Here is a 12,332-nt window from a genome sequence, read left to right on the forward strand (position 1 = left end):
ATTTTGATGTGGTTAAGGTTTCAAGAATCAGGATTAGGACATAGGGATCCAACTGACACAGATTCTATACAGAAATGCTGGGAGGAGCAGACCTCATCATCTCCTATGAATCCAGCAGCACCAATTTCTATGTCCAAGGTTCTAGCAAATGGAAACCAGTAGCAGGGCATGGGGTTCAGTGGTGATGGTGTTGTGTGAGTGAAGCAGAGTGATGCTCCTTCCTGGGGACTGAAGGAACCTCAGATGGAAGCACAGGGTGAGCTCATCTACAGATTTACCATTGGGTGCTTAGAAGTTCTATGGTCCGCACGGAAAATGTATGCCAGTTGTCAGTATGACTCCGTGTCAACACACCAATGTCAATATGACATTAAGACCTGATTACTGTACTAGGCCTTCAATCCTCTGAGTTAAACATGTATGACTTTTTTCTCTCCCAGTAAAGATGAGTTAAGAATATTTGCCTTGAGGAGCCAGAATCCTTAAGTTTTACATAAAGTGCATTACAGAATAACAGAGCGGCTCTGTGCTGAAATTGTGCAAATGTGAGAGAAAAGCAGCGCTGCAGCTAGTGAGTCACACATGGAATCTTTTCTTGACGGATTCTGTCACAATTTTTAAATTTGTTTTTAAACCCCACTATTCTTGGTATTATTCTAACGTGCATTGTTCTAAGAAGCTGCGAAGGGGACGTCAAATTCTAGTTTCTTGCTGCACATCATTTGTTGCCATAAAGGAGCAGCTTAAACCTGAGTCAGCAGGATTTGTTCCTGGGCCTATTAATTTTAGTGAAATTGAAGAATTAAAACTCTATGTCATGACCTTAGGAAATATTTTATCCCCTTTATTTCATCCTTATTTTGATCTATAATCAGCTGTATTTAACAGTTTGGGATTTATTTATTGAAACAAAGCAGATATATGGCACATGAGTTAATCTCTAAATAATTTCAGTTTGGCCTGTTTGTCATTCAAGGTGTGTGCTCAATTTAGAATGGCTTCTGCTCACTCAACTCTCTCACATGCTCAGTGATTAAATATTTAGATTTACAGCAAGTTCTTGACACCACCATGAAAGAGGCTACATTTAAAAGAACTGCAAAGCGTAATAAAGACCTCAGGAAATCAAATATAATCTTGAGAAACACTGCCAATACATGGGAAGACAGTATAGTGTATATTTTTATATTGTTTTGTTGTGCTGATTATGTATACTGAGTTCTCATAAATGAAAAGAAGCCATATGCTCTAAAAAATATCTGTCAAAGTAGCCTAGGTTTATGTGCATCACATTGGTTTAATAGCGGCCTCAATTTGAATTTTGATATAAAGAATTAATAGAAAATTGGGGCCATCTTGGGAGTTAATCTGTGGCAAGTTTTTCTGGTTACAAGGAAGCATTTAATTTATATACTTTTATTCTTATAAAAGATGCTAGTAGAGGAAAATAAAATACCAAACATCAGTAAATGTAATATTAGCAAATATAATTTCTATCACTGGATGGACTACTATTTCACATATATAAAACAGATGGCATGTAAGAATGTAATATATTTGAACATCAGTCCACTTAGAAATACTATCTGGATTTATTAATTTTTACAGTGCCTTTTCACATGGGTCAGCTGGAAAGTTTAATTAGTTACTATACATTAAAAATATAATATTAGTTGCAAATAATTTTTAGAATCAATTCAATCTTTTACACCAGTTTAGGTTCCCCTGTTACCGCCTTTCATAAAATCCTGCTTAGCTCCTTCACATTATTTGTTAGATTATAATAACCGCGCCATTTTTGTTAGAGTGCCTTTCCTGTTCCTCCATGAGAGCTGAGACTATGTTTCTTGTTCACTATGCTATACTTAATATTTAGTCCAGTGCTTAAAACATAGATCTGTTCAAAGAACATGTTCTTAACGAATAAAGGACTGAATGACTGGCACCAGCAGCGGGCAAATTATGGCTCAACTCCAGCCTGCTGCCTGCTTTTCACCACCAACAAGTTAAGAATGTTTTTCTCCCCCATTTTTAAACAGATCTACTTTTCAAATGGTTATATAAGTGCCTAAATAGTAACCTCAATTTTTCCTGTTGGCCCATAAACTCTACAATATTTACTGCCCAGCCCTCCAAGAAGAAAGTTTTCTGACCCTGATCTAGACCAGCACGGTTCAATAGAATTGCTGTGATGATAGGAGTGTTCTGTGTCTGTGCCGTCCCACAGGATGGCCACAGACCACGTGTGGCTGCTAAGCACACGAAATCTGTCTGGTGTGAGCGAGGAACTGAACTTTTTATTTTATTTCATTTCATTTTAACTAATTTAAATAATCCCACGTGGCTAGCAGCTAGTGTGTTAGATGGCAGCAGACCTAGAGTTGCAAAAGAATAAATCTCATGTAAACACAGCAAACAATTACTCGGATACCAAGTATATTCATGGAAAAACAAAAATATGCACAAATTTAGAAGTTTAGTTGGTCTTTCTGGCAAAAAAAATAGAATGTAAAAACAAACTAAATTATCTACTGCCAGTTCATTAAAACAACCAATGTTATGACAATACTTTAAAAAGGCACAAAGGTAAAAATTAATTCATTTAATTTGATAGTTACATAAAACGCATTTAAAATAAGTGTTGGTTCTTCATCCTATGAACTGTGAGTGAGAAAAGAACTCTTTTAGATAATGGAGATAATGTTAATGTTCTGTGAAAAAATAAATGAAGAATATTGCTTTTATGAAGATTTTAAAGCTTTGCTTTACTGAAGGACACACCAGTTATTTGCAAAGAAATTCTTGAAATACATAGAATTCTATTAAAGCAAAACATTCTATAGCACAGTAGGAAGGTATTAGAGCCCATAAACAAGTAAAAACAACGATATAATCTGATGATATCCTCAAATAGTTAGCATTAAAGTAGGTGTTAAAGTGGATTGAGAAGTAAAGATTCAATTGCAATGTGAAGTTTACAACACCCACATTAATAAATGATTTAAAGTCTTTAAGTAGAGAAGCTGTTAAAAGGAAATCTGAATTAAGTGCTATTTAGTATTAAGATTGTTTGCTGCTGTTATTTATAACACGAAGTTAAAAAAAATTAAAAATTGGAGTAATCTCCTTTTCTTGCTTATGCTGTTTCTGACATGTCTATGTATGAAATAACATCTCCCTGAGTAAAACTACTTTGGCTGCCTTCTTATTTCAAATGATTTTATCATTAGGGAAAAATCTGAAATCACAGTGGACAAATAATCCCTTAATGCTTTTCCTGGCTAGCAAGTAATTTGTCAAAACAATCCAATTTCCAAATAGCATACAAACCCAATAAGATACTGAGCCAATACATCTGTTCCTTTCTGTATTTAGAGTATGGGCAAATGCCTTTTATTTTGGGTGGAAAATCCTGATTTTGAATTCTCTAACATGACGATTTAGCTTTAGTAATAAAATATCATTTATAATTTCTCTGATAAAACTTTAGAATTTTTTAAAAGTCAGGTTTTACTGAGATACAAGTCACATGCAATAATATTCACCCTTTTTAAATGCAGTTTAATAAATTTTGACACACATGCAAGTTGTGTGTTCACCACCCAAATTAACATACAGGACATTTTCATCACCCCAGAAAGTTCCCTTATGCCCCTTTGTAGGCAATGCCTCCCTTTACCCACAGCCCAGTGGCAATCACTGCATTGGCAGGCGGACTCCCAACCCCTGCACCAACAGGGAAGTCCCACCACAATATTCTTACCTATTCTGCTGTTGATGGACTTTTGGCTACTATGGGTAAAGCAACAATTAACATTTGCTGTATGGACCTGTTTTCATTTCTCCTAGGTAAACATCTATGGAATCGTTGGGTCATATATGGTAAGTATGTTTAACTTTATAAAAATCTGCCAAATTGTTCTCCAAAATAACTGTATCATTTGCATCTCCATCAACAATCTTTAGAGGTCAGGTTGTTCTGCACTGTCTCCAACAGTTAGCATTATCAATGCTTTTGATTTTAGCCATTCTAATGGATGTGTAGTGGCTATCTCCTTTTAATTCATCTTTTCCTGATGATTAATGACATTGAATAGTTTTATATGTGTTCATTGCTGTTTGTATATCTTCTTTGGTGAAATATTTGTGCAAATCTTTTGCCTCTCTTTTTGCTGAGTTTTTGTTTTACTATTAATGTTCTCTGCCTATAAGCTCTTTATCAGGAACATGCTTTGCAAATATTTCTGACCAATCTGTTTCCTGCTTTTCATTTTCTTAACGGGTCTTTTCAAGAGCAGACATTTGATGAGGACCAATTTGTCAAATTTTTCGCTTATAATTTTTGTTTTTTTGTTTCCTAGGGAAACTGTCCTTAACCAAAGGTCACAAATATTTTCTCCTATATTCTGTTCTAGAATGTTTTTAGTTTGCTCTTACATTTAGATCTAAAATCCATTTCAAGTAACCTTTTGTATGTGATATGTGGTAAGGTTTGAGACTTTTTTCATTTTGATAATTATTTGTTAGCACCACTTGTCGAAAAGAGTATTTTTTCCCCTTGAATAGCTTTGACACCTTTGTCAAAAATCAACTGACTGTATATGTGTGGGCCTATTTCTTGACTCATTAGTTTGTTTCATTCACCTATATAACTGTCTTTAAACAAATACCACACTCTTGATTACTATAATTTTATAGTAAGCCTTATAAAATTTTACATTTTAAATAAATAAAGGAATATTGATATCCTTCATAAGCCTAAGTACTCCTGAAATAGTTGTTTATCATATAGTGTAGGTAGAGGCTTGTAGGTAGAGAATGATTTGGGAAGATATCATTCCTCCAAATACGGAAGAATTGCTATTCATAGCTGTTATTTTAGGTGGTCTGTTTTCCTGCGTTCCACAGATAGAGGGCTTACTGAAGCCAGGGGATCCACAGATAGAATTCAGGGTATCCATGATCTTGGATCTTGGAGAAAACTTAATTCTTTATTTTCATTAACCTCTGATTGAAATTCAGTGTTTCCTTCAATTAGAAATGTGGACAACAAACCTCAGTAGGACTGGCAGTACCTGAAATGCTTGCCAATAGAAGGTGCAGATATTTTCATGTCACATTACAGTTGTGGCTGATATCTTCACATATTGCTCACATTTATCGTTACTTCAAAATCATAGTAGTTTTTAGTACCGCTGCTTGATCTTGTTATTTAATGAGTAATAAACACAGTACTAAATTATAACTTTTTAAAACTCTGTTGTTAACTATATATGATTGGCTTCCTTTGTCAAATTGTATATCTTACTATACGTTAAAAAAAACTGCTTGAGCTTTTTCCTATCTTGCAAGATGGCGGGTGAAAAGGCTGAGAAGCCAGATACTAAGGAGAAAAAACCTGAAGCCAAGAGGGCTGATGCTGGTGGCAAGGTTAAAAAGGGGAAGCAGATTAAGAGGGGGAAGCCCCACTGCAGCCGAAACCCTGTCCTGGTCAGAGGAATTGGTAGATATTCCCGATCGGCTATGTATTCCGGCTTGTACAAGAGGAAATACTCAGCAGCTAAATCCAAGGTTGAAAAGAAAAAGAAGGTGAAGTTCTTGCTACTGTCACAAAACCAGTTGGTGGTGACAAGAATGGTGGTACCCGGGTGGTTAAACTTCGCAAAATGCCTAGGTATTATCCTACTGAAGATGTGCCTCGAAAGCTGTTGAGTCATGGCAAAAAGCCCTTCAGTAAGCATGTGAGAAAACTGCGCGCCAGCATCACTCCTGGGACCATTCTCACCATCCTCACTGGGTGCCACAGAGGCAAGAGGGTCATCTTCCTGAAGCAGCTGGGCAGTGGCTTGCTACTTGTGACTGGGCCTCTGTCCCTCAATCGAGTTCCTCTGCGTAGAACACACCAGAAATTTGTCATTGCCACCTCCACCAAAATTGATATCAATGGTGTGAAAATCCCAGAATATCTCACTGATGCTTACTAAAGAAGAAGAAGCTGCGTAAGCCCAGGCACCAGGAAGGTGAGATCTTCGACACAGAAAGAGAGAAATACGAAATTACAGAGCAGCGCAAGGTTGATCAGAAAGCTGTGGACTCACAGATTCTGAGAAGAATCAAAGCTGTTCCTCAGCTCCAGGGCTACCTCCGCTCTGTGTTTGCTCTTACCAATGGAATTTATCCTCACAAAGTAGTGTTCTAAACTTCTTACAAAGAACCTAATCAAATAACTCTGGTCCATTTCAAAAAAAAAACAAAACAAACAAACAAAAAAAAACTGCTTGAGAAGGGGCCCAAGGGGTCCCTGGCACAGGAATGCTTTAGCTCTGTCCTCTGTATTCCCACTTCACAGACCTACTGCTTAGACTGTCCTGCAGCCTGGGAGGTCCATTCAGAGTGTCTTTTATGCTTCCGTTTAGAACACTGCAATATTACCAGCTCTGGGTTATTTCATCTTATACCATATATAATTATGATATTTAACATATTATATATTACATCATTAGTAAGGGTTCAATAAACCTTAATTAAACATGTGAGACTGAACAATGGCTCCATGTCAGAATCTGGAGATTCAATGGTGTTTCTCAGGTTCCTGCCTTTGAGTCACTTCAGCCCCAAATTGCAGGAAGATAAGGAAGTAGGTCTGGCAATGTACTGTTCATGTGCTCTCATGAACCACATGGCAAGTGACCTAGATGATGTTCTTACCCCTCGCTTGGGTGGTGGTGGAAGTGTGGGTGGAATGTCAGCCAATGCCTGCCACAGGAATTCACACATATGAGAAAACCTGGAGAATAAGAAAGCATTAACCAGAATGGGAAGAGACTCACACAGGGGAAACCTGTGCAAGTATGAAACTTACTTCTGCCTGGAGCCTTGGGGCAGAGGAATGGCCAAGGGAGGAAATATGCATTGCCTGCCTTCCAACTCCCCCGGATGTGTCCACGAAGGCAATCTCTCTCACGATGCAGAAATCAAGTGGCTTCCCACTCTTGATGAAAATATTCATCTTGCATTTACTATTTTATTCTGGCAGGCGAAAGTTCTTTTTCTCAGGCTCCCCCCAGAAGCTATCAGGTGCAAAAGCCTTGGCTGACGCCCTTCCGGAAGGGCCCCTCCCCATTTCCTGTGCCTTCCAAGAGCTCTCTCAGTGTGCCTCTTTGGCTTCAGCTAGTTCCTTCTCTCCTGGACTAGTGAGTGGCACCTGACAGTGTGCTTAGACACCACAGTACAAACAGGAGGGACACCTGGGGACAGACTCACAGTCCCAATTTCTCCTTCAGCACTTCAGCCCAGGGGACCCAGTCTGGAGGGGCGGAGGCCTTCTCCCACCTGGATTAAACAAGTCATTTATTATATCCTAAACAGAGATTACAGAGAGACATTCCTATTTACACAGCCCTCAAGCATTTCCTCAAGCTGGCCAGCAGCAGGGGGTGCTCAGCTAATTAGGGACGAACTGACTCTCCAGCACTGTTTGCAGCTGGGATAGAGCCTTTCCTGCCTGTGTCTGCTGGGGCACTGGGACCATTCCTTTGTGATGGGCTCTATGTTCACTTTGTTTGCCAGGGTCTAAATGGAGCAGATTCCACCCACACGTCTCATTAACATAGGGATGTTGATGAAAAATCTTTATATTTTTGAGGGTTTCTCTTTGGTTCAGGAAATTGCTTCATGTTGCTTGTTTATCCTTATAGGAAACAGGCTGCCCATCTTTGAGGGGTTCCTGCTTCCAGTTGCTGAAGCGATGTTATCCTGAGAAAGAGGACAGGGCCCTTTCTTGCCCTCTGTAGGAGTGGTTTTTGCTTTCTGGAGGACACTTTAAATTATCACCATAACATTTTGAGACTTCACGTACTGGGCATTATTCTCTGCTCTCAGAGGATAAGCTAGTTCCCGCCCCCCCACCTCCAGGGGATCAGTGTATTCATTTCTTTCCTTTCCTCTCCAACATGTACTGCATGCTTTCACTGCTAGGCACAGGACAAACCGTAAAAATGATAGATTTCCTGCCCTTCTAGGTCAAATAGAGGGATACAAACATTTTAAAGTTAAGTGCAATAAAGTGATATTCATGCTGTCACAGTCATCTGTGCAGAGTATAATTGGGGCATAATAAAAGCATAGTGATTTATACGTGGGGGCAGGCTCATAAATACTGAAGGACAACACAGGAAAGTGTTGACAGGAAGAGAAAGGGATGTTCGCAAAGAAGAGGGATCGGTGAGAGCAAAGTCCAGATGGAGGCAACACTTGAGATGCTGGGGGAGTCACAGAAAGTCTGGAACATCTGAAACTGGGGTTAGAGGGAGTGCAGAGAAAGATTATGTGGATGAAGTAGGCAGGGGAAGGCTCAGGGAAGATTTGGACGCCATGCTGAGGAGTCTGGATTTTCCTCTAAGAAAACGGGAAAACCACAGAAGAGTTATAAGCAGGGGCAGGAGACGGATGACAAGGAAACCGAAAGGGCAGTTATGCAGCTCTGAACTTAGACAGCAGCAGTGGGACTGGAGAGGACAGGCACTGAGGAGAAATGTAGATGCTTGGGTGAATATGACTTAATGTTCCAGTGGATCTGAAGGAGAGAGAAGTCTAGGTGATTTTAGTTTTCAGCTGAAAGTTCCCTTCACTGAAAAGGAGTATTAGAGGAAAAGTAGGTTTGACAGGAAGTTTAATTTTAGACATGTTGATTTGCTAGTAGCAGTGCCCATCAGGCAGATGAATAAACAGGTCTCTAGAGCTCAGAAGAGATTCAGGAAAGAAAGCTAGCCTAGAAATTCAGATCTGAGAATCATCAGATATAGGCTTTTGGAAGCCAGGACCATGTCCCACGGAAAGTGTGTTAGACTGAAAAAGGCCCAAGGACAGAGCCTTCAGTGGAAATGACTAATAGTTAAAGGACAAATAGAGAAGAGTCTGCAAAGAAGGCAGAGAGAGAGAACACAGTGTAAGGAGAACAGTCTAGGAGCAGTGGCTCTTTTGGCTTCTGGGAAGCAAGTCTTGGGGGTCAGATGTTCCCTCCACCTCCTTTAGTCTTATGGCCTGCCTGTTTCTCTCTGTGTAAAATTGGTTTTATCTCGTCTCTCTAATGACCTCATTCATAATCTCTGACCCTCATAACTTTGGCTTCGCATGGTCAAACACTGCCCCTAGAATCTCTTCATACACCATGACTTTTCAACTCCCACCCCACACTGTTGTCTATTTCAAATTTTCCTGAGAAAGGGAGAATCTGACAGATCTAACTCTTCTTCAGGTCACATCAAGGATCTAGGTTGCCTTGTCCAGGTGTGTACTCATGCTCCCATCACCTGTGGTCCTGAGAGTCTTGGGTATACAACATGGCTGCCTGCATCCACCCCCTCTGACAGGAGATATGGGCAAGGACAAAAAATGTGGTTAGTTAGGCTTAAGAAAGGTCATGGAAGAGATTCTTCAACAATGGCAGACACCGTAGTACCAGTCAAGAAAGTATCCTGTGGACCTGGTGATATGGATGCCAGTTGCTGGGATGCTGTGATTTGGCAGTGAATGAGGGAAGGAACTGGAGACAGAACTGTGGCTTCCCCTTAATCAGGATCTTTACATCAAACTTTATAATATAAAGGAAAGGAAGGGGGGTTGATGTTGATACAAGACACAAAGTCTAGTGGTGGTTGTCCTTTTTCCCCTTCTCATATATATATTTTATTATTTTAGGTATTTGCCCTTGTTCTGTATGTAGTAGGGCAGTGGGTTTGGACCTATGAGCACAGATAATAGAACTCCCCGTAGAAAAAGGAGAAGGGATTCCTTTAAATGAGACTGTGGGAGGGAGGGAAGGAGAAGAGATGTGGGTACATTGTAGGAAAGGTAAGAGGTTGGCAAAGGGTACTGAAGTCCACTCTGCAAAGTCTTCCCCTTCACTCCTGTATTCTTCCCTCCACCCTAAGAGTTAACTGATAAGTGAATGATCTTGCAGATTCTGTGATATCCTAAATGGATCCCATAGAAAATCCGATGTAGGGTCCTTGAAGACTGAGTAGGCTCTGCTGTTGAGCGCAGCTCACCAAGGAAAGCCAGGCTGCTAGTGGACTTGCTTTATGGTATAGTTTTTTGGGAACAATCCATGATGCTGATCTATTGGCAGGGGTTTCCACCAGCCCTGCTAGTATTCTGGGGCAGACCACCCAGTCTGCGCTCTGCCCCTCAACCTGGTGATGGCCATGGTGTCATGGGCTACTTATAAAATATCGCAGAACTCACCGGCTCTCATTATTCTCATTATATAAACTCTCTCATTACATAAATAAGGGAACTGAGACCTGAAGAGGTGAAGTTACTTGCCCAGGGTCGCATACTTGCTGGCAAAGCCAGAAATAGAACACAGGCTTCCCAACTCAAGGCTCAATGTTGTTGTTAATATTATTTTAGTGTAATCATTTTCCCACTAATTTCTTAATATCCTTCCAATATCCATTATATACTCCACCAGAATCCTGGTTTTTCCCAAGAAGGTGATATTTAAGGTGGGCTGTGAAATGTGAGCAAAGCTCACCAGGCAAAAAGGTAAGGCAAAGGGTTTGACATGGGCTAAGTGTCCAGTATCTACTGCCTGGGATGAGGTAATTATGCCTAGAGACAGAAAGTGACCATCAGAAGCCTCTCTTGGTCTCTGTTTAATTATCAAAAACTTGGAACTACATGCCTTCACCTCGTCATCCTTTCCAAATGGACAAATCACGTGCACGACTCATCAAAGCATCATCTCGCCCACTCATGCTCTTACATCTAACCTACTGCGCTCTTCCCTCTTCTCACTCACCCTCCCATTGCTGCTATCCTTTCCACCAAGGGCTTCTGGAAATCCTTCTTTAGAGAAAACCAACGACCCTATACCATCACTTTATTCACCAAACACCTGCCTCCTTGAATCCTGGCTAACTCTCAGGGAACCACTTACCAATCTCTCCAGTGCAGGATGCTTATTTTCTCACATCACATGGACCATGAGGACAGGCTGGGAGGTTGAGTGGAGGAGAGAGGGGTTAGCCTTCTCCCTGGTCCCCACTCTTATTCTCATCATTAATTCTCCACTGTTGAGTAAAAGAAGGCCATTTGAGGATGTTAGCCAGCTATAGCAGTTGTCATCATTTGTCTTCTATCAAATTCTCAAGAAGACTGAACATTTGTCTGTTGTCAACTTATTTTCCTAGATAAACTCTCTGAATAACATTTTTTTCAATACTCTGCTCTCTAGATATTCTTCCTCAGTAACCACCTGAACACTCATGACTTAAACAACCATTAACAGATCTTGAATTCAAACTTTCCTGTGGGTTCTAGGTTGCATATTGGACATCTTCAACATGTGGGTATTCCACAGACACGGCATATCCAAAATTGAACAATGAGCCTTGTAATTCCTAAGCAACCCCTTAGATCTTTGTTCCTTATTAGACTTTCTCTCTCAGTAAATGGCTGTACTACTCAGCTAGTCACCCATGTTAAAAACTTGTGTGGAGGTGAAGGGTGAGTATCGCAGACTTCATTCTCTCGCCTACAACATACAATCAGTAACCAAGTCATGATAATTTTTACCTCTTTGACTAGTTTTTCTTTTCCATTACTACTTCCTCTGCCTTAATCAAGACATTATCTCTTTTCATTTAGGTTTTTGAAACGGGCTGCTAACTGCTGTCCCGGCCTTCAGCTTGATTCTACTCCAAACCATCTTGTAGGCTATATAGTCAGAGTGATTTTTCTAAAACAGAACTATAATCACATCACTCTCTTAAACTCCCTCAATGAACCTTTATGCCTTAAGAAGAAATATCTCTCTTTGGCATGGCATTCAAGGCTTCCATGCGTGGGATCCTGTTAACCTGTCTGGTCTTTTCTCCACACTCACCATTCATATTAATCAACTTTCAAGCCCCTAACGGAGTTGCGCCCTCTCATGCTTTTGCAATAATTGTTGCTTGTTCTTATTGAGATGTTACTGTATACAAGGATCTATACTACTTGATCTCTTTCTGCTCACAACTTCATATGGTCAGTTACTGTTTTTCCCCCAGTTGACAGATAGAAAAACTGAAGCACAGATAAGTAACCTAAGGTCACACAGCTAGTGAAGGACACAACTGGGATTTGAACTCTATCACTCTCTCTCCAGAACCCATTCTTTGAACCACTATTCATAGCACTATCACACTGTCCCTTCTCCTGGAAGACCCTTCTTTCTTTCTTCACTTAGCTTACCTCATACTTACTCCTCGGCCATTTATTCTGGCTTCTGCTTCCATCAAAATTCTGAAAAATCTCTCACAAAAAATATCAATGATGGACTTCAA

The 12,332-nt window shown here is 40.1% G+C and overlaps 1 pseudogene; it reads left to right on the forward strand.

The window, feature by feature from the left end:
* Window positions 1-5,339: 5,339 nt before the first annotated feature.
* Window positions 5,340-6,230, forward strand: LOC130857128 (60S ribosomal protein L6-like; annotated as a pseudogene).
* Window positions 6,231-12,332: the final 6,102 nt, after the last annotated feature.

The sequence above is a fragment of the Hippopotamus amphibius genome, chromosome 7 (genome assembly GCF_030028045.1).
Source record: "Hippopotamus amphibius kiboko isolate mHipAmp2 chromosome 7, mHipAmp2.hap2, whole genome shotgun sequence".
In the NCBI taxonomy this organism is placed as follows: Eukaryota; Metazoa; Chordata; class Mammalia; order Artiodactyla; family Hippopotamidae; genus Hippopotamus; species Hippopotamus amphibius.